The sequence below is a fragment of the Cervus elaphus genome, chromosome 24 (genome assembly GCF_910594005.1).
Source record: "Cervus elaphus chromosome 24, mCerEla1.1, whole genome shotgun sequence".
In the NCBI taxonomy this organism is placed as follows: Eukaryota; Metazoa; Chordata; class Mammalia; order Artiodactyla; family Cervidae; genus Cervus; species Cervus elaphus.
Genome location: NC_057838.1, coordinates 25,040,627 through 25,066,966, shown reverse-complemented (window position 1 = coordinate 25,066,966; position 26,340 = coordinate 25,040,627). Strand labels below are relative to the sequence as shown.

The 26,340-nt window shown below is 48.2% G+C and overlaps 1 long non-coding RNA gene and 1 pseudogene across 1 annotated transcript; one reads left to right on the top strand and one right to left on the bottom strand.

Annotated features, from left to right (window-relative positions):
* Positions 1-25,054, bottom strand: LOC122682645. The gene is made up of 7 exons (XR_006337463.1): positions 24,893-25,054; positions 23,554-23,674; positions 15,396-15,634; positions 7,906-8,000; positions 4,151-4,268; positions 3,501-3,741; positions 1-1,367 (listed from the first exon to the last, which is right to left on the bottom strand). It is a non-coding gene; the product is annotated as an uncharacterized LOC122682645 (long non-coding RNA).
* On the top strand, positions 12,564-13,538 carry LOC122682641 (annotated as a pseudogene).
* Positions 25,055-26,340: the final 1,286 nt, after the last annotated feature.

The window sequence follows — 26,340 nt, the reverse complement described above, 5'->3', positions numbered from 1 at the left end:
GGTTCCATATAACTATAAAAAAATTCTCACAATACTTTTTTGTGATCAACAAACTAGTTCTAAAATTTATTTAGAAATACAAATGCCTATAAACAGCCAAGACACTGCTAAAGAAGAAGAATATGGGGTATCATCATGTCAGATATGAGTAACTATTATAAAGCTTTGGTAATTAGATCACATAGCTTTACACTCAAAATAATAGGTAGATGAAAGAACCAAAGACAGAACCCAGAAGCAAACCTATTCATAGACAGAATTTTTTTAAGAACAAGTTGGCACTGCAGCTTAGTAAGAAAAGGAACACTTTTTCAACAAATCTTGAGTCAAAATTGATTATCTATATGAAAAAATTACTTAGCCTCCTACCTCAAACCTTACAAAAGAAAACATTTCCAGATTGTTTAAAGATGTACAGACTTTCCTGGTGGTTCAGTGGTTCAGACTCCACGTTTCCACTGCAAGGGGCCTGGGTTCTATCCCTGGTCAGGGAACTAAGATTGTGCATGCTGGAGGCACAGCCAAAAAAAAGTAAAAAATAAGTATAAAACCTTTGATGTTCTGTTTCTCCACCTGGATGGTGACTATATTGGTATTCATTTTATTATTTTTTTAATTGCATATCTGTATTTTCATGTTATAATATTTAATGTATCTTATGATAAATTTTTTTAAAGCCAATCTACAACAAACAGGGAAAAAATGAGGGAGTTGGATAGGATAATACTTACGGATTTCTTCATGCTCTCATTCATTCATACAAGAAACATTTTGGCTATATTATGCGAGGTCCTAAGGATTCCAAGAATAGGAAATAAGCTGGTCCAGACAGTCACTATGCAGTTCCAGGGCCCGCTGAGACCTCACGACACTCTGGCACCAGCCAGTTCCCAACTTCACGGTGTCATTACAAGACTCCACTTTGTGTAAAACACAGCCCATTCACACTGTCTACCAAAAACAAAACAATCCCCCCAAAGCAATCCATTCCCACCAAGAATTTACAAACATTACTGTACCTCTTCCTCCAAGGCTCTGCCACTCTCCTCCTCTTTTCTCCTCCTAATTTCTGTCCCCATCTTTGTCTTTGTTCTCAGGATCAACACAAATTCCTCCTTTGGCACAGCGGTTTGTTTCCTTTGCTCCCCCATCACTCAAGGGATGGGAGCTGACCAAGAGGATGTATGTGCCTACTTTAGCTCAGCTAAAGTGCAGAGAGTGTAGCAACGCTGTCAGAAAAGCACTTCTCTGGGAGGCTTGGAGCCTGGGTTTGCATCGCAGATGAGCCATCATGCTGTCCTGGAACTCTGGGAGACTCACTATCCTTTAGTCCAGCGCTTCCACACTTTAACGTGCACACAGATCACCTGTGAAAGTGAAAAGTCGCTCAGTCATGTCCAACTCTTTGCGATCTAATGGACTATACCGTGGGTAGCCTCTCCCATCTCCAGGGGTTCTTCCCAACCCAGGGATCAAACCCAGGTCTCCCGCATTTCAGGCAGATTCTTTCTCAGCTGAGCCACAAGGGAAGCCCTTACAGATCACCTGGGAATCATCTTAAATGGCAGGTCATGACTCAGCAGGTCTGAGCCCAAGATTCTGCATGTCAAACTGGCTCCCAAGCAATGCCAATGGGGTCAGTTTGCAGATCACATTTTGACAAGCGGTTAGGATCTTCATCTATAAAATGGGCACAAAGTCTCCATGCAGATGTTGTGATTTAATGAGATAATAAGCATGAATGTGCTTGGGAAATTTTGTAGCCCTTATGAATATGATGAGCTGGGATGTTCTAAGGCTTGTCCAATAAACTTATGGTACGACCTCCCCCCCATACTTCCATTGCTTGACAATCTGAAAAACTACCCATACTCTGCCAATTTGGCAGCTGAGCCCTTCAGAAGTGTCAAATGACCAAGAAGACACACCAGCCCTCAATAAAGAGGTCCCTGGAGAAGAAGGGACCAACATCCGCTGAATCATTGAAAAAGCAAGAGAGCTCCAGAAAAACATCTATTTCTGCTTTACTGACTATGCCAAGGTCTTTGATTGTGTGGATCACAATAAACTGTGGAAAATTCTTAAAGAGATGGGAATACCAGACCACCTGACTGCCTCTTGAGAAACCTGTATGCAGGTCAGGAAGCAACAGTTAGAACTGGACATGGAACAACAGACTGGTTCCAAATAGGAAAAGGAGTACATCAAAGCTGTATATTGTCACCCTGCTTATTTAACTTATATGCAGAGTACATCATGAGAAACGCTGGGCTGGATGAAGCACAAGCTGGGATCAAGATTGCTGGGAGAAACATCACTAACCTCAGATATGCAGATGACACCACCCTTATGGCAGAAAGTGAAGAAGAACTAAAGAGCCTCTTGATGAAAGTGAAAGATGAGAGTGAAAAAGTTGGCTTAAAGCTCAACATTCAGAAAACTAAGATCATGGTATCCGGTCCCATCACTTCATGGCAAATAGATGGGGAAACAGTGGAAACAGGGGCAGACTTTATTTTCTGGGGCTCCAAAATCACTGCAGATGGTGACTGCAGCCATGAAATTAAAAGATGCTTACTCTTTGGAAGGAAAGTTATGACCAACCTAGATAGCATATTAAAAAGCAGAGACATTACTTTGTGGACAAAGGTCCATCTAGTTGAGGGTATGGTTTTTCCAGCAGTCGTGTATGGATGTGAGAGTTGGATTGTAAAGAAAGCTGAGTGCAGAAGAATTGATGCTTTTGAACTGTGGTGTTGGAGAAGACTCTAGAGAGTCCCTTGGACAGCAAGGAGATCCAACCAGTCCATCCTTAAGGAGACCAGTCCTGGGTGTTCATTGGAAGGTCTGATGTTGAGGCTGAAACTCCAATACTTTGGCCACCTGATGCGAAGAGCTGACTCATTTGAAAAGACCCTGATGTAGGGAAAGAATGAGGGCAGGAGAAGAGGACAACAGAGGATGAGATGGTTGGATGGCATCACCGACTCAATGGACATGAGTTTGGGTAGGCTCTGGGAGTTGGTGTTGGACAGGGAGGGCTGGCATGCTGCGGTTCATGGGGTTGCAGAGTCACACACGACTGAGCAACTGAACTGAACTGAACTGAACTGGAGAAGAAGGAGAGAGCAATTCAAGGATGTGATGTGGCAGCTGACAGATTTGCACAAGTGCCCAGCCACTTCCAGAGTTAATGGGGTGGGCAAAGAGTCTGCAGAAACAGGAAGTCCTGCAAGAGAGCAAGGAAACACACACACATGCACACACACACACATTATCCAAACCCAGAGAGGGACTCTTGGGTTAGTATCACATTTTCTCTAAAGGTCAGAAGCTCGTTAACCCTTGGCAGATCCACAGAGAGCTGAGAACACAGCCCAGTAAAGATTAGGGCAGGTGCATGGAGGGGCAGATGGTGAGATGGGGCAGGTGAGCTCAGGACCACTTTGGTGCTAGAACTCAGGACCAGAGATGCTCCACAGCCCCATGAACCTTCTCACCTGCCGGGCCCTGGGTTCCACTTCGCACACTGGCCTGCTTCTTTCAGATGCTGCTCATTCTTGAGCGGGCAGCAGAGTGAGTCACCGGATGGAAGGTGTTTAACTAACTGGCTTGCCAAAGTCACAGTGGAGTTACTGGCAAAGCTGACTCCCAAGTCTCCAGCTCCAGGCTGTCCATCAGAAACGCAAGGGCAGGTTATCTGGGTGGCTCCGCTTAGGGATTATCAGAAATTGTTAGCACCTGAAGTGAGGAAGAATGTAAAAAGGACTAGTATTTGTTCAGCACCTACAGTGGATCAGGTGCAGGCTATATGCTAACTAATTTATCCTCACAGCTCATGAAGATGATATTTCTGTTAATCAAATAACATCTATAAAGGTTCTAATATGGTGTATCATGAAGAAGAAAGTTTCTGCAAAATGTCTGGTTATTTGTCCTGCTGCCCCAAGTTACAAAGAATGCAACCCAAGAAGGTATAAGCAACTTAAGCAAAAGTCACCTCTCTAAGTGGAGATTTGAGCTCAGGACCACCAGGCTCTATGTTCTGCATACTTTCCACTATGTTGTGCTGGAAAGGAAACAGGCTGGGCTCTGGTGTAAAACAAATAACTCCTGTTTGCAAGGGGATTTGGGCAAGGTTATTTCTCACCTGGATCTGTGATGGCCTTAGGAATCTTCCCATCTTTAGGTAAGAAGAGTGTACTGGGTTGTAGAGCATCCTGTCCCCAAATTCACGCTCTTCCCAGAGTCCTAGAATGTGATCTTATCTAGAAATCAGATCATTGCAGATGATATTCATTACAATGAGGTCATACTTGAGTAGGGTGGGCCTTTAATCCAATATGACTGATGTCCTTAGAAGAAGTGAACAGACACAGGGAGGATTCCAAAGGGTGACAGAGGCAAAGATTAGAGCGATGTGTCTACAAGTCAAGGAACACCAAGACTTGCCACCAACCACTGGAAAGTAAGACATGGAATGGATTCTCCCCGAAAGGTTTCAGAGAGAACGTGGCCCTGCCTACATCTCAATTTTGGACTTTGGCCCCTAGAACTGTGAGAAAACACATTTCTATCATTTGAGTCACTGAATTTTTGGTAACCTGTCATGCAATCCTGGGAAATTAATACAAAAAGCACTTAAGAAATTTACAGAGTGACTAGTCTCAAAGCACTGCCATCATCACCTTGAGTCAAATGAAAAAAAAAAGAACAAAACTACCTTTAAACTGTGACACTTGAGGGAGGAAGGGACATTTTGGTCGACGCTGAATTTCCATCACATGCATAAATGTCTCTCGAGCATACGCACTCACACGTACCCTCCCTCCCCTTCTTTCCGCACAGGCTATTTAGAGTGCCCACAATCCACTCAGTGGGGCTGCCCTAGCCTTTCTGGATGAGGTTAGGGGGGCCATTTTATCAGCAGCCATTTCCTGCACTACTGTGACATACTAGGGTTCAGGTGGGGTGACTCTTGCTAGGCGTTTTCAATCTCAGCTGGATTTAGAAGAATCATCCTTTGTCTATGTTGGCATTAACTCCTTAACCACATTCATCTTCCATAAATAAATAACAGTTATGGAATAAATAAGTGTCATGATTCTCATTATAAATCTATTTCTCAATCTTAGCTGTTTATAAAATTGTGTTGTTGTTCAGTTGCTAAGATGGGTCCAACTCTTTGTGACTCTATGGACTGTAGCCTGCCAGGCTCCTCTGTCCATGGGATTTCCCAGGCAAGAATATTGGACTGAAAAAAAGAAAAGAATATTGGAGTGGGTTGCTATTTCCTCCTCCAGGGGATCTTTCTGACCCAGGGGTTGAATCCGCATCTCCTGTGGTTCCTGCATTGGCAAGTGGATTCTTTACCACTAAGCCATCAGGGAAGCCCTTACAAAATTATAGGGGAATTTTAAAAACATCAGCATCAGGATCCCACTCCAGACCAATGAAATCTGAATCTGAGTCTGTTGCAAATTCCTCCATGTGATTCTCATGTGCAGCTAAAGTGGAGAACCACTGTTCTGGATCTTTGTGGTTGTAAATGTAGTCCATGCACCTAAGCACTGACACCACCTGGGAGCTGGTTAGAAATGCATACTCCTGCCCCACTCCAGATCCGACTCTGCATTCTGACAAGGGAGGGCCCAGGGGATCTGTGTACACACTATATTCAAAAGCCCTGAGCAAGACTGACCCTTTTTTCACCTTGGATGAGAGAAGGAGAATTCCTTTGGCATCCAACACCAAGCCATCAACAAGCACAGGAGGTCCAGCTTTCCTCAGAGATGAGGTTCAAGCTATTTCCTAACAATGCTGGCCATTGAGGGCTGGGATAGCAGCAATGTTGAACTCTGGCTGAATGTCAGTTGCAGTCTTACTATTAATATTCTGGTTCTTAGAGTTTTCTGTCTTGGCTACTGTGATTGTATCTCAACCTCCAGGGCCTCTCTGGCAGGGGAGAGGTGGGGAAGGCTGCAGCAGGCACGACTGGGGTGGCTTCTTAGCTCCCAACTGTTCTGTTGCTTTTGGAAATAGTGTCAGCATGCAGGGCAGAGTTCTCACCGGCTGGTGGCAGCGGTGAATTAACTACATCTCTCTTACAGATTCTAAACAAATTCTAGAAATACAGACAGAATTTTTAAATAATGCCATTTTAGCACATTTGGGCAAAGCTAGAATGGAGGACACGGGTTTATTGAATGGATGAACCCAGGAGGACGGTAGCTGAAAATGACATTTTCTCTCCAACCGCTGTCCCTGCCAACTGTGCTGCTGAAAGCTGACTCATCCCTCCTCACATAGATGACTGCTCAGACCCCGCATCTTTCTGAGTCACACTTGGGTGTTAAAAGTCCAGCCCAATAAAATATCAAAGCATTGATCTCTTACCCACCCAACAGTCCCTGGTCCTCCAGCTGGGCCTCCTTCCAAGGAAACTGGCCTCGGGGAGGTGGGAGAGGGTGGCTTCTCCTCCTTGTCCTTCCCTTCTTCTCCCTCCCTCCTCGCTCTGCTCCCCCCACTCCGCCAGGGCCGGGCTGGGCTGGGCAGGCCGGCAGGGTGGGGAGCAGAAAAGGCATATCATGGCTGCTCTGGGAACAGCCTGGCACTGAGGTCCTCTGTGTGGCAGTGCCCGAGGCTGGCTCTTTCCTGTGGAGCATCTCTGTGGGTTTTTCAAGGAACTCCCGTCACTGATCTAGGTGATACACTCTAAGCCTGGCTGCTACCCCCGCATTTCCCATGGACTTCCCTGCTGGTTGTCTTCTCGTGTAGGATGCTCCCAGGACAGTGAAACTCTGGGTTCCCGTGGTCGGGGTTCATCTCTGGCCCTGAGAAGCTCAGGCCCCCCTTCTGGAAGGGCCGGTCTTTCCCAGGTGGCCCATCTCTGGCTCTACTGCAGAAGCACCTCACCTCAAGGACTTCACAAGGCGGCTACCACCAGGTCCGAGAAGACTACCAGTCCTGGCATCTCCAGATTCCGAAGACACAGCCTCGTTCTCCAAGTGATTCTCTTGCGCGTTTCCTTCACGGGTTCAAAGGCCACAGGAGCAGAAGGGGGTGGGCCCCGGAGAGAGGAGGGGGTATACTTCAGGCTCCCTGACCTCTCTTTGTAAACACATCCTCTCCATCCACTGCAGGGACCATGGACAGCCAGGCCTGCATGCCTTCAGCAGACCTCTGAGGTTCCTGCAGGACCAGCTCTTCCTCCCTCTGACTCGGCCTCAGGGCCGCAAGTGCTGGGATTTAATAACCTAGGGGAAATGCTCAATCAGTGAAGGATGGGGTCAGCGACAAGATCCCTGGCTCCCAGTTGTGGATGGAACAATCATGAGGTTAGTTCTGCACAGTCTCTCAGACCAGGGCAGGGACTCAGACAAGGTAAGAGAGGCTCCAGGGTGCAAGATTTAAGGCAGCACCTACCAGGGTTGTGCGAGAGTGGGTCCCTCCTTAATCTGGCACCCCAAGGGCCTCATCCTTCTCCTGGCCCCATCTCGGAGGGTCCCTAGCGGGATGGGGCCCTGGGTGCTCACAGCAGATCCTACTCAGTAACATCTGGGTCAAGTTCCTCCCTTCAGATCTGAGGTAGGAGATACACAGGCCCCCGGCTGAGCAACTACAGCTGGTCTCCTGCTGATGCTTCAAGACGGGAGGCCAGCAGGAGCACTGGGCCCAGATGGGGTGCATTCTTGTGGGGTTTCCTGGCCCGACACACACCCAGAGGCCCTCAGTCTAGGCGGAAGGACAAAAGGAGGGAGAAGAGGTCAGCTGGAACCCATCTTGGCTGAGAGATGCAAGCCCATACCAGGACCAGATATGAATATGACTGGTCAGAAAGAAAAAAAAAGCAGAAAATTACCTTGATTTAGGCAACCTAAGCCAGCCCCGTTGCACATAACTCACTCTGAGTTCAGCTGCGTGTTCTTTTACATGTATTCTGCTTCTTTTCATAAACACCTTTATCTTTTCACCATCTTGGTCTCTTTGCTGAATTCTTCCTTCAAAGAAGACAAGAACGAAGGTCGTTCCTTCTAGTTTTTCACCACCGGTGTCAGAACCACCTCCCAATAAACTACTTGTACCCTCGTCTCAGGTTTGCTTCTTGGGAATCCAAGACCCTTTCCTGTTTCTACGTATCAACTGTCAGCCTCATCTCTGTCTGCCACTGAGGTAGTGTGAGGCAAGCTCACAGGACTGGGTGTTTTAGCCAATCCTGCCTTTAGGCTTCAGTCTCCCTGACCATAAACCTTCTCCTCCCTGGCAGGAGCCCCCTCTTTCCCTCTGGTTCTGAGCCTGTCAGGCTGCCAGCAGCACCAACAAACCCAACAGATGGGACAGTCCTGGCAACACTGGAACCCTGCTTCCAGCTGGGAACAGAATGACATCATAGGTGATCTTCCTTCAGGCATTTTAGGGCTTTCCTTGTAGTTCAGCTGGTAAAGACTCTGCCTGCAATGCAGGAGACCTGGGTTCAATCCCTGGATTGGGAAGATCCCCTGGAGAAGGGAAAGGTTACCCACTCCAGTATTCTGGCCTGGAGAATTTCATGGACTGTATAGTCCATGGGGTTGCAAAGTGTCGGACATGACTGAGCGACTTTCACTTCAGGTTTTTGTTTTTTTTTTTCTTCAGGTTTTTAAATTAATGAATTTCAGTTGTGCTGGGTCTTTGTTGTTGCATGGGCTTTTCTCTACTTGGGGCAATCGGGGGCTACTATCTAGTTGCAGTATGCGGGTTTCTCATTGCAGTGGCCTCTCTTGTTTCAGAGCACAGGCGCTAGGGTGTGCGAATTTCAGTATTTGTGGCATACTGGCTCAGAAATTGTGGCTCCCAGACTCTGGAGCACAGGATCAGTAACTGTAACACAAGGGCTTAGCGGCTCTGTGGCAAGTGGGATCTTCCTGGACAGGGATCGATCCTGTGCCTCCTGGCAGGCGGATTCTTTACCACTGAGCCACCAGGGAAGCCCTTCCTTCAGCTTTAAGAAAGAAAAGTCCACAAACCCCCCTCCCCCGAAATTAACCTTAACAATTGGAAACACTCCAAATGCCCAATAGTAGAAGGTTAAAATACAGTATATCTGTACAGTGGAATATACATGGGCATTCAAAATGATGTGAAAGGCATTCAGTCGTGTACGACTCTTTGTGACTCCAAGGACTGTAGCCCTCCAGGCTCCTCTGTCCATTGGATTCTCCAGGCAAGAATACTGGAGTGGGTTGCCACTTCCTTCTCCAGGGGATCTTGACCCGTGGATCCAACCCGGCTCTCCTGCATTACAGGCAGATTCTTTATGTCCGAGCCACCAGGGAAGCCCTTCAAAATGATATTGTACCTCTATTCTTACTGATGCTGATGAATTTTCATAACATATTAAGTGATACAAAGATTTAAAAAAAAGAAAGAAGCCTACAATGGACAGGTGGGTTGAGACCGGAAGGAGAGTTTTCACTCAGATTTCAGGTCTCTGCCTTCAGTTCCCTCCTTCCTGGCGTTTCTGCTCCCACTTTGCAGTTGCTCTGGCAGCCTCAAGTTCTGACTTGCCCAGAATATGACATGCAGCGTGACAGAAGTAGGCACATGCCCTCTTGTCCTCACATTGACTCACGAAACAGGGCCATGGTCTGGAGACTGGGGGAGCAGAGGAGAAAGTGTGGGAAGAACTCACACCTGAGGAAGGATGTGGGCTTGGGGTCTAGAGGGTGACACCCTGTTAGGGAAACGAAATGGTCTCGTTTAGGCTTCACAGACAAAGCAGAGCAGGCCTCTGACCTTGCTTCTAACCTGCCTGGACACTGCCCTGACTGTGAGTGACTGACTGCTGTGAGTGGAAGCCTTGCAAGCACCATAGATAGAGGCTGAATCTTGAGACTGTTGAGCCCCGGGAGGTGTCCTGGCCAACCAAGTCACAGGCTTAACAACACTCCAAGTTTTATAAGACAAAGCAAACAGCATTAACAGGAAACCAGAGCTGCTATTTGCTCACAGATTGATGATATCAGTTTGCATCCTGGGATTAAAAGTGGGAACCCCGAGGTGCAGTCTTTGAAGTCTCACCCACGGAGCGGACGCGGTGCTTGGGTCCTTTTCCCAACTGGGACTCCAGACGTGCTGTGTCACGGGGACTTCCCAGTGCTGTTTGAGTCTGGATGCTGGTCAAAACCCAATTTGGTGATGTATCCTCTCAGTTCAGTTCAGTCGCTCAGTCATGACTCTGTGACCGAATGGACTGCAGCATGCCAGGCTTCCCTGTTCATTACCAACTCCCAGAGCTTGCTCAAACTCATGTCCATCAAGTCAGTGATGCCATCCACCCATCCCATCCTCTGTCGTCCCCTTATCCTCCTGCCTTCAATCTTGCCCAGCTTCAGGGTCTTTTCCAATGAATCAGCTCTTCACACCTGGTGGCCAAAGTATTCGAGTTTCAGCTTCAGCATCAGTCTTTTCAGTGAATATTCAGGACTGGTTTCCTTTAGGATTGACTGGTTTGATCTCCTTGCATATGTATCCTCTGTTGTTTCTATTTATCTTTTCTTTTAATGTTAGTATATTGAAAGTAAGCTAGATAATCCTCTAACAAACATTTGTATTATTTATTTGTATAGAACGAGTGGCTTATTTTGTTAACAAATCCTTTGAACCTGAGACGAAAGGGAAAACTTTGAGCAAAACACACGTGCAATTATGATTTTGTAGAACAGGAGGAATCCAGGGAAGGGATCATTTTAGAGTTTGGGTGTGATGTTAGTGCTATGCCAAGAAAACCAATCTCATCTTAGTGTCTGCTTTCTTGGGTCACTACCGGCCTCAACTGTTGCAAGTTGGGTTCCCCAGAAGGAGCTCTGAGAGGAAGATGAGGGTGATTATGTTGATTAAGGGGTGCCCTTGAGGTCAACATCTGTGGGAGGGAGAGAAGGAAGGCAAGAATTGAGGAGATGGAGAGGTGAAGCTGTGAAAGCCTCAGCTCACCCCCCACCCCACCTCCCCCAGGAGCTCTGCCACTGGAATAACCCTTCTGAGACGCCTCAGCTTGGGTTGAGACAGTCAGGCCTTTATAACCTGGTATAGACCAGTTATTGGATGCAGGCTGGACCTTTAGCTGAACAATTTCTGAGACTGCCGACAGCAGGGGGCCACCTGCCCACAGCACTCCCAGAAGCTGGGGGAATAAGTCCTTCAGTCTGAAGGGAGACCAGGGCACATCCCAACCGAGTCCTTTGGACCTCTGTCCGTCTCCTCCACCAGACGAGCTCCTTATGGAACACAGCAGAGGGGACAGCTCAGGGACCACCTTCTCCTCTCACAACAGACCTAACGATAATTACGCCTTGGGCCACACTTATTGATGGGTGGACAAGCTGCTTCCTCCAACTTCAAGGAGCCTGCATTCTAAGAAAATCAGCTCTGGTGCTGGCATGCAGGTAGGGGTCTTTGTCAAACAGAGAAAGTCACTATTACTGTGCCCTTTTGAAGTGCTGGCTCCACTTCTGGCTGAGCTGGCTTGTGGGCCTGGTTTTCTCAGGATGAGAAATTGAAGGAGGGATCAGGGGAGAAAGAGGAGGAGGATGGCTGAGGCCCAGAGGGGTGAAGGGCAGGAAGGTGGATGGGGGCAAAGAGACCAGGAAGGCACCAGTAAAAACAAGACCAGCACCGGAAAGAGGACCAAGGTCTGGGGAGTAGGAAGGAGGCTGATTCAGGGACCCTCCTGCCATCTCTCTCTCACACTTGCCTAACTGAACCTCAGCACTCCTAAGCCCACCTGTCTGTTCCACACAGTAGCTCCTGGTTGAAGTACACATTGTCTCCTGCCTGGGGCTTCTCATGTGGCTCAGTGGTAAGAATCTGCTTGCCAGTGCAGGAGACATAGGTTTGAACCCTGGGTTGGGAAGATCCCCTTGAGGAGGAAATGGCACCTCAGTCCAGTATGTCTTATCGGGAGGATCTCATGGACAGTGGAGCCTGGTGGGCTGCAGTCCATGGGGTTGCAAAGAGTCGGACACGGCTGAGCACCCATATGAGCACCTGCTTAGTTGCACTTAGCTCCTGATGATAAGACTCAAGCAGACTTTCCTCATTACCAGCCTATTCAATGTCCCCCATACACTCAGCCTCCCAGCCTCCAAAACAACCATTTCACCCCATACTCTGTCCTCACTCTCAGCCAGTTGCCTTGCTTCTTGGCTTCCCCTGTGGCTCAGCGGTAAAGAATTTGCCTACAATGCAGGAGACACAGGAGATGCCAGTTGGGATCTGATCCCTGGGTTGGGAAGATCCCCTGGAGGAGGACACGGCAACCCACTCCAGTATTCTTGCCTAGAGAATCCCATGGACAGAGGAACCTGGCAGGCTACAGTCCATGAAATCTCAAAGAGTCAGACATGACTACGCAACTGAACATGCCCTGTACACCCTAATTTCACTGAAAAACTAGAATCAATCAAAACGGCTATTTTGGCGGCAGGGCCTGGGCAGCCAGAGCGCAGGCCTCAACTCTGGGCTCCAAACACCATGTGAGGGGGACTTTGGGGCTGAGGGGAGCTGGCGCCCCCCAGGGGAGATGTGACCCCACACCCCTACCCTCTGGGCCACATGCAGGATGCCGGCCTCTGCCCTACAGCAGTCACCAGAGAGATGAGTAACAACAAACAGCAGTGGTCAGCAGTGTTCGTGATCCTCTTTGCCCTCATCACCACCCTCGTCCTCTGTAGCTCCAACAGTGCCAGTGAGGTCTCTCATTACAGCTCCCTATGGGGCCGGATCCGCCAGCTGGTCAACCTCAAGAAGTGGAGCATCACTGATGGCTACATCCCCATTCTCGCCCACAAGACACTGCCCTCCCGGTGCCACCAATATGATTGTCACCAGCTCCAACCACCTGATTTGCTAGGTACCAAACTGGGCCCTGAGGTCAAGCAGGCTGAGTGCACAATCCGCATGAACAACACACCCACCACAGACTACTCAGACCACCTTGTGGGTAACAAGATCACCTTCCGCGTAGTGGCCCATTCCAGTGTATTCCGTGTGCGGCCGAGACTCTAGGAGTTCATCATCCAGACCTCCGAAACCCTGTTCATCTTCTGGGGTCTCCCAAACAAGATGCAGATGCCCCAGGACAGCCTGGTGTGCATCATCCAGAGGGCAGGCCTGGTGTTCCCCAACATGGAAGCTTACACCATCTCTCTTGGCTGCATGACCCAGTCTGATGACCTCTTCCAGAGTGAGACAGGCAAGGACAGGGAAGAGTCCTACTCGTGGTTGAGCACAGGCTGGTTCACTGTTGAGTCACAGGTGGTGACTGCGGTGGAGTAGCGTGACCCTGTGCACATCTGTGGCATGGTGCCCCCCAACGACCACAGCAGCCCCTCCTACAGCGCATGCCCTACCACTACTACGAGCCTAAGGCGCTGGACGAGTGTGCCACCTACACTCAGAATGAGAAGGGCAACCACCCTCCCTTCATCAGGAAGAAGAGGGTCTTCTCTTGCTGGGCCCAGCTGTACGGAATCACCTTCTCCTAACCCTGCTGGACCTAGGCCACCCTGCCTATGGGGCTCTCACGAGGGACAAAGGAGAAGTGGGAGTCCACGCAGGCCATCTCCTGACCCATCATGGCTTCCAAGAGTGTCTTCCGGCCCATCAGACCTTGAAGAGGGTGTATCCTCCAGCCATTCAGGGCCTGGGGGAATCTCTTGGCCAAACAGGGATTTGGGTTTCTATATGGTTATTGGGTGTCAAGGGTATTTCCTGTCCAGTCAGGGTCTGAGCACAGTCAGTCAGAGTAATCTGAGGCTAAGGTCATGTCCTTTCCCGTGAGGCCTGGGTTCAGAGCCCCAGGGTGGACCCCAAATCACTTCCTATTGGCTGGGACAGGGGGGTCCTGTTCCAGGAAGCTGAGAACTTTGTGTTGCCCCCTCACTTTCCAGAGCCAGAGAGAGGTTGTGTGGGGGTAAGAGGCCAGGCTGGGGCATTTGTGGGGTTGGGGGATCTCCAGGGGTGAGAGACTGGTGAGACTGGCGACTGGTGTCTTGGTCCTCTCCCTGGGATTTGCCTCTGGAAAAATGACATCTGCATCTCTCATGCTCAAGTGAAAAACAGAATCTATTTTCTCTGCAAATGACCCTATTTCGTTCCTTTTAGGGGTAGACTAATATTCTATGGGGGGGGGTGGTGATGGGAGGGAGGCCCCAGAGGGAGGGGATATATGTATACATATGGCTGATTCATTTCAGTGTGCAGTAGAAACTAACATACATTGTAAAGCAATTACAGTCCATAAAAACAAAACAAAAAGAATCATAATCCATTAACTCCTCTCTTTGCCTCACCCTGTACATCCAATCCTCTAGCACGTCTTCTTGTTCCAACCTTCAAAATATATCTGAACCCACAGCATCTCCCACTAGAACTACAGTACTCGCTTCGCCACTCTCTCCAGTCACTCATTCCTTGACAATCCCCACTCTGGCGACACTGTCCATTTTCTGGTCCGTCCCGCACAAGCTGTTTTCCTGGGAGGAGAGTAAGGCAGAGGTGAAGGGACACACACTGGAGCAACCGCCTGATTCAAAACCCTACGTGTGGGCTTCCATGGTGGCTCAGTGGTAAATAACCTGTCAATGTTGGAGACAAGGGTTCGAGCCCCAATCTGGGAAGGTCCTACATGCCGTGGAGCAGCTAAGCCCGAGCACTACAACTACTGAGCGTATGCTCTGGAGCCCGGGAACCACAACTACTGAGGCCCTGCTGCAGCTGCTGAAGGCCGCCGGGTCTAGAGTCCATGCTCCGCAACAAGAGAAGCGACCACAGTGAGGAGCCCACACACCGAAACTACAGAGTAGCCTCCACTCACCACGACTGGAGAAAAGCCTGTGTATCAACGAAGGTCCAGCCCAGCCGAAAATAAATACATAAATAAATAAATATTTTTTAAAAACTGATCTATGATTAGCCACGTGCCCTGGGGCAAAATTATTCCACCTCCTCTTTCCTCACATTTCTTACTTGTAAAGGAGAAATAACAAATATGGATTTGCCTTATAGAACTCTTCTGAGGGTTAAAGGGAGTCCTCTCCCCTAACAGCTCAAAACTGCAATCACTTACTAAGCACCTGTGAGAGGCCAGGCTTCCTGCTCAGTCCAGTACACATTTCTGTTTTTTAAATTGGATACACAACATACCTGGGGACAAGTGACAGTGGGCCAGGGGCACTCTAAGCCACAAGATAAATGTTTAAAAAAAAAATCTTGAATACAGTTGACAATGGGGAAAGACCGTTCCATGAAAAGAGACCATTTATGTAATGGTGTGGGAGGAATAACATTAAGCAAGGACTTAATGAATACTTATTGTATCAGGCATTGTTCTAGGAGCTTTACAAATACCAACTTACTCAATTTTTTAGCAGCTCTATGAAGCAAGTCCGGTATTGTGCCCGTTTTATAAGTGAAGAATAAAAAGAAGACGTTGAGTAACATGCTGAGGTCACCTGGCTATTCCAGACAGGATTTGGAATCTGGCAGCGTGGCCCCAGCGTGGGTCCCTCTAACTTCCACCTTCCACGGTCTCGCTGTGAAACAGCTGCCAAGGGACAGGGCTTGAAAGGACACAGGTTTCACCAGAGATGAGTGACTGGAAAGAGACAGGTGGAAAAGAAGAGATAGGAATGAAGAATGGTAGCTTTGGGTGCTCTCAACCTGGGCTTGAATCCCAGCTCAGCCACAGCCCACCTGTGGAACTTGGACCCAGTACACAGGTTTCTTACCTGTAAAATGAGTTCACAGCTATATCTTAGGCAGTTGGGTACATAAATAGCACCCACTGCTTATTAACCGTCCTTCTCCTTTAGGATCTTCTTCCTGTTATTATGGGCTTCCCTTGTGGCTCAGTTGGTAAAGAATTCACCTGGAACGCAGGAGACCTGGGTTCGATCCCTGGGTTGGGAATATCCCCTGGAGAAGGAAAAGGCTACCCACTCCAGTATTCTGGCCTGGAGAATTCCTTAGGGTCACAAAGAGTTGGACACGACTGAGCGACTTTCACTTCACACTTCCTGTTACTGTAAAAGAGTTGAGCTCTTCTAGATCCTAATTTGGAGAAGGCAATAGCAACCCACTTCAGTACTCCTGCCTGGAAAATCCCAGGGATGGAGGAGCCTGGTAAGCTGCAGTCCATGGGGTTGGGAAGAGTTGGACACGACTGAGTGACTTCGTTTTCACTTTTCACTTTCATGCATTGGAGAAGGAAATGGCAACCCACTCCAGTGTTCTTGCCTGGAGAATCCCAGGGATGGCGGAGCCTGGTGGGCTGCCGTCTATGGGGTCGCACAGAGTCAGACACGACTGAAGCGACTTAGCAGCAGCAGCAGCAGCGGACCCTAATTTACTATGATGCTATGATAAAAGGGTCATTCCACCAAGAAGACATAGCATCTGTAAATGTGTATGTGAAAACAGAGCTGAAAAACATATAAAGCAAAACCTGATAGAACAAAAGGAGAAAAAGACACATCAACAACGATGATTGTGGGGCCTCCCCGTGGCTCAGTGGTAAAGAATCCACCTGCCAATGCAGGAGACACAGGTTCGCTCTCTGGCTCAGAAGATCCCATACACTTTGGAGCTACTAAGCCCATGTGCCATAATCATTGAGCCTGTGCTCTGGAGCCTGGGAACCACAATTACTGAGCCCACGAGCCACAGCTAAAGAAGCCCATGTGCCCCAGAGCCTGTGCTAAGCAGCACGAGAAGCCACTGCAACGAGAAGCCAGCGCATCGCAACTGCAGATGAGGCCCCGCTGTCAGCAACTGGATTGAAAAGCCTGTGCAGCAACGAAGACCCAGCCCAGCCAAAAATCAATAAATAAATCTTTAAAAAAAACAACAACGATAATGGTGGACTTTAAAAACCCTCCCTCAACAATAGATAAAGCAACTAGACAGAAAATCAGGATCTATGAGAGCGCAACTCCACCATCAACTAACAGAATCTCACTGACATTTATAGAACACCCAACAATAGCAGGATACACATTCTTTTTAAAAGCTCAGAGATCAAATACTAACAGAGACTATATCCTGGTGAATAAAATAAACATCAACAAATTTAATAGAATTTAAATCATATACAGTGTACTCTCTGACCATAATGGAACTTAACTAGAAATAGGTAAAAGAAAAATTTCCAAATACTTGGAAAGGAAACAACACACTTAGGATTAACCAGGGATCAGAGAAAGTCTCAAGAAAAATCAAATATACACAAACACACACATAGTGAATTGAGTTATTCTTAGTACCATTTATGCTAACTTATGGCTTGCAGAGAACATCGCTGTTAAATCTAATGTACTGACCACTCCACGTCAGTACACTACATACATGGTCACATACAGTATCCCATTTAATTCTCACAAAAACTCTAAGAAAGAGAGCTTCTATTATTATTCCCATTTTGTTAATGAGGCAACAGAAGCTTACATCAGCTAAATAGCTTGTCTGAGGTCTCAGAGCTATTAATAAGTGACAAAATCAGCTAAATTGAAGCACCAGAACTCTGTGAAAATGTCAGGTTTCACGGAATATCCGGAAACCTGCCACAGATGACAACCCTACCTAACCAACCCCTTTATAACTAAGTCATATCTCCACACCCTTACCAAAACACTGCCCACCATCTGGAGTGAAATAGGCTTTCTCCCAAGCCCCTGATACCTGCCAGGAGGGGGGAAATTCAAAGCGAGAGAAGGACCACAAAGCCCTTAGCAAGAGCAGGAGAGATGCAGACATCTCTGAGGTCATAAATGCTAATACCTCTTTTGGTATGAGTCAGAGGGTTCATTGAGAACATCAAGATAGTTTTTTTCCAGATAAACATCAGAACAGAAATAAAAATAGTTATTTGACCTATGAAATACAGAAAAGCTCATATGCTTTTTTCTAGGGTGGGGTGGCAAGAGTGGATGCAAGAGATTTTAAAACTGTACTTAATTTTTATTTTTAGCCCTCTGTGTGTGTGTATGCGTGTGTGCACACACGCGCCAAGTCATGTCTGACTCTTTGAGACCCCACGGACTGTAACCTGCCAGGCTCTTCTGTCCATGGAATTTTCCAAGCCAGGATACTAGAGTGGGTTGCCGTTTTTTACTCCAGACGATCTTCCTGACTCAGGGACTGAACCCGCATTTCTTGTGTCTCCTGCATTGCAGGAAGATTCTTTCCCAATGCACCAGCTGGCAAGCCCCTTTAGCTCTGTAATAATGCCAAAACTGTAAACGATATTCAAAATTTATAACAAAATATAGCTGTCCATATAGCTGTCCCTTGTCCCCAAACCCCATACTAGTCCCACACTCCAGAAAAAGATCACAAAAAATACTTTCAGTTCCTTTCCCCCTCTGGTATTTACCTTCAAAATTTCTAAATAGTAGGCTTATCCTGGGGCTTCCTGCGTGGCTCAGATAGTAAAGAATCTGCCTGCCATGTGGGAGACCCAGGTTTGATCCCGGGGTCAGGATGATCCCGTGGAGAAGGGACCAGCAACCCACTCCAGTATTCTTGCCTGGAAAATCCCATGGACAGAGGAACCTGGTGGGCTACAGTCCATGGGGTCACAAAGGCTTATCCTACCATTTCTCAATTTATAACTTTTATTTTCTGTTGATCTGCTGTTGAGAAGTTTGAGGATTTGGTCCTCTTCCCCTCCTGACTCCTTTAACCTCACATAACATTTCAAAAAGACGGCTCCTAGGTCCTCATAGTTGACAATACACTGTATGTAGACTTTTAAGTCCGAGGGTTTGTTTGTTTTTTTCATCCCATTGAAAATTTCTTCTTATCTGCCACTTAATGCCTCAATGTATGATGATAATACCTCATCATACAGAAGTCTCTAATTTTTTTTCAACTGCTTCCTTGTTTTGGAATTTGAGTGGATTTCAACTTTTTTCTACTGTAAATAATATTAAAAAAACACTTGAACATGCATTTTAAAAACAACATTTAAACATCTAAGGATTCTTAGATGAGGAATTAATGAATCAAAATGTACATTGTCAACTATGAGGGGGAAATGGCCACAGAAAATACACTGGGTGGTGTAAGAGCAAGTACAGAATAAAAATAGAGAGTTAATTCTCCTTGTCGCAAATAAGGAAAGAGACTTTTCTCCCCTCTCCCTTTTGTTTCAGAATTTCTCTGTCCTACTCGAATGTGCATACATCTTTATAATGACCTCATAACTGAGGATCATTTCCTGAGGACCTGGGAGCCATCTTTCTAAAGAGCAAAGTGTATCCCAGTTTCCATGGAAGGATGACAGCTAACTGGTGGCCCCTTGTTCCAATCTACAGTGAGAGCTTGTTTCTCCTCTGATTAAGGCCAACACGGGGTCTCCCCAAATACTCTGGTAAATGTGGAGCCAACTACATGTGACGAAAGGTGCTGCTGAGTCCTCTTGCTGCTGCTGCTGCTAAGTCGCTTCAGTCGTGTCCGACTCTGTGACCCCATATATGGCAGCCCACTAGGCTCCTCCGTCCCTGGGATTCTCCAGGCAAGAACACTGGAGTGGGTTGCCCTTCCCTCTTACTCGGGGCCTAGTTATTGCTCACCTCGAGAATGTGTATGTAAGGGGCTGTATCCGCTTGGCTAAATAAGGGGGTGCGATTATGTTCCACCTTTGCCATCTCTTAGCAGATTGCTTGCGATGTGATCACATTCTGAACTTGTGGCTCAGATGGTAAAGCATCTGCCTACAATACGGGAGACCCGGGTTCGATCCCTGGGTCGGGAAGATCTCCTAGAGAAGGAAATGGCAACCCACTCCAGCACTCTTGCCTGGAAAATTCCATGGACGGAGGAGCCTGGTAGGCTACAGTCCATGGAGTCCCAAAGAGTTGGACACAACTGAGCAACATCAATGTCAATATGTCAATATATATAGTATAAATGCACATTCCGGTTTAAAATAGTATATATATTCAATAATAAAAGTGTTTTCTTCCTCTGCTGCCTTTGTGGAGAGGTTTTTCTGGGCTGGGAGAAGATTTCGCTTTTTTAAACTATATTCTTTCTATAACCAAGCAGGACTTTGTGGGGCCTTTCCAGACAGACCCCTCCCCCCAAGTCCTCTGCTATAGTTACCCTCTGAAAGTACCTAGATAACAGTATCTGCTGCAAATTTCCTGAGTTGCCTTACAGATGCTTAAACCTCCACCAAATGGAAAAAGTTAACTGCTTGATGACCATGAGTATGTAGCCCCCAGACTTTCTGGAGCCTGAGGACTGATAATGTTAGCCCCTGTGACACTGCCCTGTTACCTCACCATCAGCCAATTAGAAAATTGTGCAAGAGCTGAGCACATGCACTTCAATTCCCTTCCCTCATCTGGCCTGTAAAAATGCCCTCCCTAAAACCCATCATGGAGTTCAGTTTTTTTTTTTTGGGCATTAGGTTACCCAGACTCCTTGGCTGACACCTTAAAATAAACTCTGCACTTTCCTTCACCACAACTCAGAGTCAGTAGCTTGGCTTTTTACTGCACATGGGCAGGCAGACCCAAGTTTGGTTCCATAAGATCTCAACAATGGCACTCTGCCATAATGATATTAACATTTGCCATCCCTGGATGGAGTGGAATCCCACTGCTAACAAGGTGTAAGCTCATCACTACATTAGTTTTTCACACCAGAGAGTGAAAGTCTGTGTGTGCGCCTAGCCTTGGAAACCTCAGGCCTAGTACCACGTCCTATAGCTCTTCAGACTCTATTTCAGAGGATGACCTTTTTTGCCTTTTCAATCAATTGTGCATGGCTCCTAAACATTCTACAGATGCCACTGGGCATCTTAGCCACGTCTTGTGCTGTCCTCTCCCCACTGAGAATAGCTCCCATCACATCTTTAAATTGAGGCTCTTTTCACCGTATCCTGTCCTTGAACTTCTTTCAACCACAGACTATGACAATTTTCCAAGATGCACCATCCTCTGTTCCTGACAAGACCCTGTGAGTAAAGAGTCTATGGAGAATCTGCTAGCAAGAAGACACTCTAACATGACGTAATTCACAGAAATGATAAGCCATCACCCTTACCGTGTCCTCATTCCATGGTGAGAATCGAGTTGCAGGTCCTGCCCGGTTCAAGAGGAGGGGATCATACAAGGGTGTGAATGGCAGTTGAGGGGATCATTGGACCATCCTCGAGTCTACCCATCACAGTCTTCTGAGAGTTTGATTAGACACAGGCTCATACCTCCTCATCCTGTGATCCATGCCTCCTAACCTTCCTTAATTTTTTCTACCCTTTTGTCTTGCAGTGCAATTCTGGTAGTATCTTCAGAGCTTTCTTAAAGTTCACAAATTCTTCTTCTCCTGTGTTTAACCTTAACTCATGTGTTGCATTTTGCATTTTTAGTCATTTTGTATTTCTTATTTCCAGAATATCTACTGTTTTCTATATCACAAAAAGTAATTTCCACAGCCTTGCTATTTCATCATATTCCACTATTTTTATTTTTTGAAATACATTAATATATTAGTTTTAGTCTTTATTTACAATTTCTGTATCCAAAGTCCTCACGGGTTTGGTCTCGAGGTTTGATGTTTTTGGTTAATTCTGATCATTGCTGGCTCAGTTCCCCGTATGTTTTGATTTTTCATTTGATTGGATTTTTGATTGTGAACTCATATTACTTGGAATTTTACCTAAAATTCTGCCTTTTCCACCCTGCTCTGCCTATTTGGATCTATTTTCACCACATCAGGCATGCAGCCCTTTGTATCCCTTCCCGTGACGCTGCCTCAGCTTGACTAGGGTTCTCCCAGCAAGATCCCTAATCTGCTGTACCCAACTCTCTGCTTCCAGCTCTGGAAGCCTCTCCTTCCCTTGGTCCTTTTAAGCCTGAAAGTGGTAGCAGTTCATTTTGCTGTTATGCTGTGGGGACGAGGTTGCTGCCTCAGTCCCTGCGGGGCTGCTATTTGCCCCTATCTTTGTAAATAGCCCCACCCTTTTTTAAAAAATTAGCTGCAGCAGATCATCATTGGGGCACACGGGACCTTTAGTTGTCGCACATGGGATCTAGTGCCCTGACCAGGAATCCAAGCCAGGCCCCTTGTGTTGGGAGTGTGACGTCTTAGCCACTGGACCACTGGGGAAGTCCCTAAATAGCCCTTTACAAATCAACTACCTGATTCAATAGAGAGTCCATACTTGACCCACTTACGCGCCTTCCCAGCCTGCTCAGCCCTGCTGGCCTTCCGAACACTGACTGCTTCCCAGTTGGAGTGTCCCATGGTGTCAGCATCCCCAGGGGCTAGGTGACGGCTGTGGGCAGCCTCTGTCACGTCCACTGCACCCGCAAACGTGCCCGCTCTGCCTCTAGGTCTGACCTGCCTGTACCCACGGAGCCTCTGGCCGTCCCAGTGGCTGCCCAGAGAGCCCAGGTTACAGAACCCAGAAATGCAGGGAAGTGAACGCCCCAGGGGTGAAACGTGGACCAGAGAGGTTTAAGAGAAAGAGAGGATTAAACCGCTTGCCCTTTGCCCCTGCAGGTGACTGTTCTAAGAGGCGGTGGCTCCCCGTGTCTCAGGGAGAGGTCCCACACGCCCTGGTGACCAGTGCTCTTCCTCGTGAAGCTGTGGCCAGCTCAGGAATAAACCACTGTGTACTGTTCCTCTCCCAGCCTCACTTCCCTTTTCCCTTCACTTTGTTTTCTTGACTCACACATCCCAATATGGCAATTACTACACAGGCTTTTTGCGTCAGCCTCTGCTTTCTAAGGACGGAGCGAAGACAGGCACTGAGGGGGCTGTCCTTTGAGGACTCTGGCTCTGTGTGGGCCTCAGACAGACTCCCTCCTTCCCAGCCCAGCCTTTGTCTCCTTGTCTCCTCACTGCAGAGGTACAGTTCATGAAGGACCAGGCTCCCGACCTCAGGGACCCCAGGGTGCCCAGGGTGATGGAGGCTCCGGTTTTCCTCACTTTTCTGAATTTGCATTTCAGGCTCTGAGATCTTTCTGGGCTTTTCTGCCACATCAGTCATTTATTTTAAAAGGTGTTTTAAAATAGTCACCCAGTTTCTTAGGTAGCCTGAACCAGAAGGGTGGCCCTAGACTTTCTCATTGACTATATTACCTGGAAACCCTCTTTCTATTTTGCATTTTTTTCTCTACCATTTTCTTCCTTTTCCTCAGCCCACTGTCTTTCATCCCTTCCAGGATTTGACGTAGGCATAGTCTCTGGAAGGCAGAGACTCCAGACTGAACCTTTGGAATTCAAAGTTCTGCACCCTTATCCTACCCCCAGCCTCAGCTCAGGGCTCCATGAATCTGCTAGAACAGGCCAAAAGCAGGCAAGCACACTCCGTGTATCTCTTGGAGAGGCCCTAGGGAGGATGTGGACTCGCCGTCTCATCATCCATCTGAGTGGAAAGCGGGCACACACGCGTGGGCTCAGCCCTCCAGCCACCCCTGCTTCTCACACACAGAGGCAGGGCTGGAAGAATGACTCAAAAGCATTTCGAAAATAGCTGTCCATGGCCCCTGACGGTCAACTTACATATGGCTCTGACACTCCGAGTCATGAGCGCCCTTTGGTCACAGCGAGGTCCCAGATGACATCATCCGTGAGATGTCGCATCGGCCCGTGCACCCCAGACGTGTTGTTCAGAATCGGTCACCTGGCAAATGAAGGGTCAGTGGAAAAGCAGCTGCCAATAGCGACAGAGAAGAATGGGCAGTTTCACGAACCCTGTGTGTGCCAGCTGCCTGCCTTTCTGAAGGTCTGCCTGACTGTTCCCTCCGCCCAGGTGTTACCTGAACAGGAACCCTTCTGAAGCCTGGTCACCCACAGTGTGGTGTCTCCAAAGACCACCCTGGCGATGGGGGGCCCAGGTGCACAGCTGAATTCGAGGAACTCTTGAAGGGAACCAGCTTTTCCATGGCGGCCTCCAGGGAAAAATCCATTCAGTTACAGGACTGAGACCTGGCCCCCTTGTCCAGCTGCCTCACCCCTTGCCCTGAATGTCAGTGACCTCTGGATGTTCCCCAGGGCCCCGGAGAGTGGCCTGGTGGGCCTCACGACCTCATCCTTCTCCTCTCCACCGGGCCTTTTAACTTCTCTGTCCCTCCTCCCTCATCCAATCTCCGCTTCCCCCCCCCAACCCCGCCCCGCCCATGTCTTCAGCAGATTCCTTGTTCACTCTTGTGCTTTACCATTTTCCTTGTGTTTGGTAAACTTTGTGAGTCAGTCACTGTCATTTCTGTGTGTTTTGGGGTGAGGCAGAAGCCTAGCTAAGCAGGCCTTGAGGTGTGCATCCATCAGGGCAAAAGAGGTGCACGGCTTCAGCTCTGCCTGCAAAAGGCTTCTGAGTGTGGGGGCAGGAGGGGTGCTCAGTGAATACATGACTTGTTCTCCTGAATGCTCCCTCTGAACATCCTTCTCAGTCTTTCTCACAGAAGTCCTTTCAAGTCCTATCCTGACGCCGGGCTTTCTCTCCTTCTCGCTCCCACCCGGCACACTTGCTTTCTGCCAGCCTGTCTGTGTGTCTGTCTCTGCGACTGTCTCCACTCTCCTCCCCGGCCCCTTCTCCCTGAGAAGAGGGGCAGGTGAGTGGGGACTGGGAACAGGGTGCAGCCCCCGGGGCTCGGCCTGGAGAGGAGGGATGGAGACATCTGCTGGGTGACTGCTGAGTCCGCCTGGCCCTGCCCGGTTTCTCGACCTTTCCAGGCAGAACTGCTTCCGCTCATACTCTTCCATCTGGGGGGAAGGAGCCCCGAGGTTGAGTTCCAGTGCCCCACCCTGGCCCTGCACCCAGCGCCTGCGCCCACCAGCCATCTGCCCCCTTTCACCATTTCCCCTTTACCCTGTGGGGGGTCCCCAAGACAAGCACACTTACTTGGGGATTTTTAGGGCTTGGATACCATTTCCCGAGAAGCCTGGGATCTCCCAAAGAACAGGGCTGAGCTGGGCTTGACTGGGTGACCACGGCCCCTCTGAGGGAGGCCCTGGAAGTGGGGGCCAGCCCTCGGAGAGGAGGAAGGCCCAGCCGTGGGAGCTCTCCAGGTCCAGCTTCCGCCCCTCAGGCACTCACCCGCTGGCGGCGTGGGCGGCGGCCGCCCTTCCCAGCTGCCCTTGTGACTGGCGCCCTCTGGCGGCTGCCGCGGGAAGTGCTGACGAGGTCAAAGTGCAGCTGTCCACGTAGGTCAGGACACAAGGTTCCTGTAAACCCCAAGAAGACAAATGTTATTCTCTGTTCTGCAACCTTTTACCTCTACAGGAATGGCAAAGTGTTATGTCTTTAAGGTCAGAACCTTGAGAATGGGCTCTCCGGCGTATTTCAGGCTATAGGCAGCATTCTTAACTGGAAACAAAAGCAAGACAGTACAAAGGTTAGGCGGAACAGATCTGATATGGAGTCAGGTTTGTTCTTCCCTGTTACAAGGGGCCCGTGTTGGCGCCAGGACACAGCAGTAGATAAGCACATCCCTGCCCTCACGGTGCCTCTAACGAGGAGACAGACATCAGACACGCTCCACATTCAGGAGGGTGCTGGGAAGGTGGGGCCGGTCCTCTGAAGACGAAATCAAGGACTGAACTGATGGGGTGGGGGATCTAGTACAGCTGAGAGGGCTGGGGAGACCTCTTTGTGGAACCCACTTGCCCTCTAAAGAGATAGCCAAGGAAGGAGAGGAGGGGAGCAAGGAGCGGGGAGAGAGGAGGGATGGAAGAATGGGAGGAAAGGGCGAAGACCAGAAAAAGCTTAGAGTCTGAGGACCTGAAGCAAGTTCACAGCTGCTGAAGCGTGGTGTAGCAGGAGTTTCAACCAAGGGATCCTGGCCAAAGGAAGAAGTGTGGTTCACATAGAAAATGGGCTGCTCTTCTGTTCCCCTGTCACCAGGCTGCAGAAACTTCTCCGTGTGCCCATTTGGCAGAGAGACAAAGCCTTGAGGTCACCCCTCCCTCACTCCCGCTCCACCACTGGCTGACTCCAAAACCTCGCAGAGAGTGGGACAAGTGGGCTGCTCTGTGGGACAGCTCCAAGGGGTGTCTGGCTTCCAGTATATGTCATAAATGACCAAAAGCTTTAGATCAGTGCCTTCCAATAGTGTCCAACAGCAATAGCCACCTACATAATTTCCTAGTAGTGATTTTAACAGTAAGGAGAAACACATAAAATTACTGCTATTAAAATATTTTATTAAACCCCATACCTCTAAAATATTATCATTTGAACATGCAATTAACACAAAAATTATGAATGAGATAGGGAACATTCTTTTTTTTTTTCATGCTAAGTGTTCAAAAGCCTGGTAAATATTTTATACTTACATGCCAGTGCAATTA